The sequence below is a fragment of the Rhinopithecus roxellana genome, chromosome 6 (genome assembly GCF_007565055.1).
Source record: "Rhinopithecus roxellana isolate Shanxi Qingling chromosome 6, ASM756505v1, whole genome shotgun sequence".
Lineage (NCBI taxonomy): Eukaryota > Metazoa > Chordata > Mammalia > Primates > Cercopithecidae > Rhinopithecus > Rhinopithecus roxellana.
Genome location: NC_044554.1, coordinates 16,299,568 through 16,305,567, shown reverse-complemented (window position 1 = coordinate 16,305,567; position 6,000 = coordinate 16,299,568).

Here is a 6,000-nt window from a genome sequence, read left to right as displayed (position 1 = left end):
TTGACAGACATTTGATTTGTTTCCACTTTTTAGCTACTATGAATCAAGTTGCTATGAACATTTGAGTACAAGTCTTCATGTGACTGCAAGTTTCCATTTCTCTTGGGTAATACCAAGAGTGGAATTTCTGGGTCATAATATAAACATATATTTAATTTTATAGGAAACAGCCAAATTGGTTCCCAAAGTGGCTGTACCTTTATATATTCCCACCAACAATGCACTAGGGTTCCCGCTGCTCCACATCCTTGTTAACACATGGTATTGTCAGTATCTCAAATTTTTGACATCCTAGTGAAATTGTACTAGTATCTGAAGGTTTTAATTTGCATTTCCAAAATGGCATTATTATGTTGAATATCTTTTCATATGCTTTTTTTGCCATTTATATATGTTCTTAGGTAGAGTATCTGTTCAGATATTTTTATCCATTAAAAATAATTGGTTGTCTTCCCATTATTAAGTTGTGAGAGTTCCTTGTATATGCTGGATATATATCCTTTACCAGATATGTTTGGCAAATATTTTCCCTCAATGTCTCTTAGCCTTTTCATTTTCTTAGCAGTGTCTTTTGAATTTTGGTGAAATCTAATTTATTGTTTTTTTTTCTTTTGTGGTTCACACTTATTATATTCTATAAAAGAAATCTTACAGATTATCCTGAATTTTAAAAAAAATCTTTGCCAAACCTAACATCACAAGATTTTCTCCTATATTTCCTTTTAGAAATTTTATAGTTTTTACTCTTATAGTTAGATCTTTAATCTATTCCAAATTAATTTTTTGTGTATGGTAAGGGTTGATGCTCACTTTTTTGCATATATATACAATTGTTCCTGCCATTTGTTGAAAAAAAATCTTCTTCCCATTGAATTATCAGGGCACCTTTTAAAATACCAATTGACCTAATATATGTAGGCCTATTTTTATACTCTATTCTGTTCCATATGTGTCTATTCTTATACTAGTATAATATAGTATTTATTATTGTAGCTTTACACTAAGTCTCTCTCTCTCTCTTTCTTTCTTTCTTTTTTTTTTTTTTTTTTTTTGAGACAGAATCTTGCTCTGCTCTGTCACAGGCTGGAGTGCCGTGACATGATCTCAGGGCTCACTGCAACCTCCACCTCCCAGGTTCAAGTGATTCTTGTCCTCAGCCTCCAGAGTAGCTGGGATTACAGGTGCCCGCCACCATGCCCAGCTAATTTTTGTATTTTTAGTAGAGACGGGGTTTCCTCATGTTGAATAAGCTGACTTGGCACTCCTGACCTCAAGTCATCTGCCCACCTCAGCTTCCCAAAGTGCTGAGATACAGGCATGAGCCACTGCACCCAGTCTATAATAAGTCTTAAAATTAGGTATTATAAGTCCTCAAACTTAATTCTTTTTCAAAATTGTTTTGTCTATACTAGATACTTTGCATTTCCAAACTGAGAAGCCAGCAGCTTGTCAATTTCTATTTTTAAAAAGCTTGATGGTCTTTAATCCATCTTGAGTTAATTTTTGTATAAGGTGTAAGGAAGGGATCCAGTTTCAGTTTTCTGCATATGGCTAGCCAGTTTTCCCAATACCATGTCTTGAATAGGGAATCCATTCCCCATTGCTTATTTTTTGTCAAGTTTCTCAAAGATCAGATGGTTGTAGATATGTGGCCTTATTTCTGAGGCCTCTGTTCTGTCCCATTGATCTATACATCTGTTTTGGTACCAGTACCATGCTGTTTTGGTTACTGTAGCTTTATAGTATAGTTTGAAGTCAGGTAGCATGATGCCTCCAGCTTTGTTCTTTTTGCTTAGGGTTGTCTTGGCTATATGGGCTCTTTTTTGGTTCCATATTAAATTTAAAGTAGTTTTTTCTAATTCTTTGAAGAAAGTCAGTGGTAGCTTGATGGATGGGGATAGCATTGAATCTATAAAGTACTTTGAGCAGTATGGCCATTTTCATGGTATTGATTCTTCTTATCCATGAGCATGGAATGTTTTTCCATTTATTTGTGTCCTTTCTTGTTTCCTTGAGCAGTAGTTTATAGTTCTCCTTGAAGAGGTCCTTCACATCCCTTATAAGTTATATTCCTAGGTATTATATTCTCTTTGTAGCAATTGTGAATGGGAGTTCACTCATGATTTGGCTCTCTGTTTGTCTATTATTGGTGTATAGAAGTGCTTGTGATTTTTGCACATTGATTTTGTATCCTGAGACTTTGCTGAAGTTGCTCATCAGCTTAAGGAGATTTGGGGCTAAGACGATGGGGTTTTCTAAATGTACAATCATGTCATCTGCAAACAGGGGCAATTTGACTTCCTCTCTGCCTCTTTGAATACCCTTTATTTCTTTCTCTTGCCTGATTGCCCTGGCCAGAACTTCCAATACTATGTAGAATAGAAGTAGTGAGAGAGGGCATTCTTGTCTTGTGCCAGTTTTCAAAGGGAATGCTTCCAACTTTTGCCCATTCAGTATGATATCATCTGTGAGTTTGTCATAAATAGCTCTTATTATTTTGAGATACATTCCATCAATACTTAAAACCATAAAAACCCTAGAAGAAAACCTAGGCAATACCATTCAGGACATAGGCAGGGGCAAAAACTTCATGACTAAAACACAAAAAGCAATGGCAACAAAAGCCAAAATTGACAAATGGGATCTAATTAAATTAAGGAGCTTCTGCACAGAAAAAGAAACTATCATCAGAGTGAACAGGCACCTACAGAATGGGAGAAAATTTCTGCAATCTATCCATCTGACAAAGGGCTAATATCCAGAATCTACAAGGAACTTAAACAAATTTGCAAGAAAAAAAAAAAACACCATCAAAAAATGAGCAAAGGATATGAACAGAGACTTCTCAAAATAAGACATTTATGCGGCCAACAAACATGTGAAAAAAAAGCTCACCATCACTGGTCATTAGAGAAATGCAAATCAAAACCACAACAAGATGCCATCTCACATCAGTTAGAATGGCGATCATTAAAAAGGAAACAACAGATGCTGGAGAGGATGTGGAGAAATAGGAACGCTTTTACCATGTTGGTGGGAGTGTAAATTAGTTCAATCACTGTGGAAGACAGTATGGTGATTCCCCAAGGATTGAGAACCAGAAATACCATTTGAACCAGCAATCCCATTACTGGGATTATAATCCCAAAGGATTATAAGTCATTCTACTATAAAGACACATGCACATGTATGTTTATTGCAGCACTGTTAATAATAGCAAAGATTTGGAACCAACCCAAATGCCCATCAGTGATAGACTGGATCAAGAAAATGTGGAATGTATACAACATGGAATACTATGCAGCCATAAAAAAGGATGAGTTACTGTCCTTTGCAGGGACATGGATGAAGCTGAAAACCATCATTCTCAGCAAACTAATACAGGAATAGAAAACCAAACACCACATGTTCTCACTCATAAGTGGGAGTTGAACAATGAGAACACATGGACACAGGGAGGGGAACATCACACACTGAGGCCTGTCAGGGGGTGCAGGGCTAGAGGAGGGAGAGCATTAGGAGAAATACCTAATGTAGATGACAGGTTGATGGGTTCAGCAAACCACCATGGCACATGTATACTTAGGTAACAAACCTGCACATTCTGCACATGTATCCCAGAACTTAAAGTATTAAAAAAAAAAAAAAATGCTGATGGAATTTTGACTGGGATGGTGATGAATCAATATATCAATATGTATCAATCAACATATCATTGTGATATCAAAATACCAATATTGATATCAATATGTCAATCAACGTCTCTACTAAAAATAATGTGGGGAGATTTGACATCTTATATTGAATTAGATTTTCCTTAAATATGGTATTTTCCCCTACTTATTTAACACTGCTTTAATTTCTCTCAGTAATGTTATATAGTTTTCAGAGGACCGGTACTATGGACTGAACGCGTCCTTCAAAAGTTCATAATCTCCAATGTGATGATATTTCCAGATGGGGCCTGTGGGAGGTAATTAGGTCATGGTAATCCCCCCAAATTGTATTGGCCTTAAAAGAAGATGCACAAAACAGCTTCCTTCCTCTCTATCTCCACCATGTGAGGAACAACAAGAAGGCTGTTGTCTGCAAACCAGGAAGAAAGCCTCATCAGAACTGACCATGCCAGCATGATCAGTATCACCAGCAATACTGTGATCTCAGAATGTCCAGCTTCCAGAACCGCAAGAAATAAATTTCTGTTGTTTAAGCCACCTGGTTTATAGTACTTTTGTTATAGCTGCTTGAACTAAGACAACAGAACCTGAATATATTTGTTGTTTATCTCTAATTATTACATATTCTGTATATTATTGTAAGGGACTTTAAGATTTCAGTTTCCAAATGCTGTTATTAGTTCTTAGAAATACAATTGATTGGCTGGGAACGGTGGCTCACGCCTGTAATCCCAGCACTTTGGGAGGCTGAGGCAGGCAGATCATCTGAGGTCAGGAGTTCGAGACCAGTCTGGCCAACATGGTGAAACCCTGTTTCTGCTAAAAATACAAAAATTAGCTAGGTGTGGTGGTGCACGCCTGTAATCCCAGCTACTGGGAGGCTGAGGAAGGACAATGGCTTGAACCCAGAAGGCAGAGGTTGCAGTGAGCCGAGATTATGCCACTTCCAGCCTGGGTGACAAGCAAGACTCCATCAAAAAAAAAAAAAAAAGAGAGAGAGAGAAAGAAAGAAAATGATTTTTGTTTTTGACCTTGTATCCTATAACTTTGTAAAGTTTCGTTTTAGTTCTAGTAGCTTTTTAATAGATTTCTTACAATTTTCTACTTACACAGTCATGTTGTCTGTGAATAAAGACAATTTTACTTCTTTTCTAAAGTGATTTTTTTAAGACTTAATTTTTGGGGGTGGGGATAGTTTTAGATTCATAGCAACATTGAAGGAAATGTACAGAGATTTCCGGCATACTCCTTGTTCCCATATGTGCATAACTTCCCCTATATCAACATCCCCCACCAGAGTGGCACATTTGTTACAACTGATGAAACTACATTGACACATCATAATCACCCAGAGTCCACTGTTTACATTAGAGTTCACTCTTAGTGTTGTACATTCTAGGTATCTGAACAAATGTGTAATGACAGGTATCCATCATTATAGTATCATACAGAACATTTTCACTGCCCTAAAAATCCTCTGTGCTCTGCCTATGCATCTCTCCCCACCCACCCCAAACTCCCTGGCAATCACTATCTTTTTTTACTGTCTCCACAGTTTTGCCTTTTCCAGAATGTCATATAGCTGAAGTCATGCAATGTGTAGACTTTTCAGATGGGTTTCTTTCACTTAGTAATATGCACTTAAGTTTCCTCCATGTCTTTTTATGGCTTGACAGTTCATCTCTTTTTATTATGGAATAATATTGCATCATCTGGTGGTGTCAAAGTTTATTTATTCATTCACCTACTGAAGGACATCTGGGTTGCTTCCTAGTTTTGGCAATCATAAACAAATAAAACTGCTGTAAACATCTATGTGCAGATTTTTATAGGGACGTAAGTTTTCACCTCCTTTGGGTAAATACTAAGGAGCATGATTGCTGGATATATGTTAAGAGTATATTTAGTTTTGTAAGAAGCTACCTATCTTCCAAAGTGACTATAGCATTTTGCTTTTTCACAGCAATACATGAAAGTTCCTGTTGCTCCACATTCTTGCCAGCTTTTAGTGTTGTCAGTGTTCTGGAGTTTGGCCATTCTAATAGGTGTGTGATAGTATCTTACTATTGTTTTAACTTGCATTTCCCTGCAATGTGAAGCATGTATTCATGTGCTTATTTGCCATTTGTATATCTTCTTTGCTAAGATTTTTGTTAAGGTCTTTGGCCCATTTTTACATCTTTTTGTTGCTGTTTTTGAATTTTTAAGAGTTCTCTGTATTTTTTGGATAATAGTCCTTTATCGATGTGCCTTTTGCAAATATTTTCTCCCAGCCTGTGGGTTTTCTCATTTTTTGACATTGTCTTTCACAGTGCAGAACTTT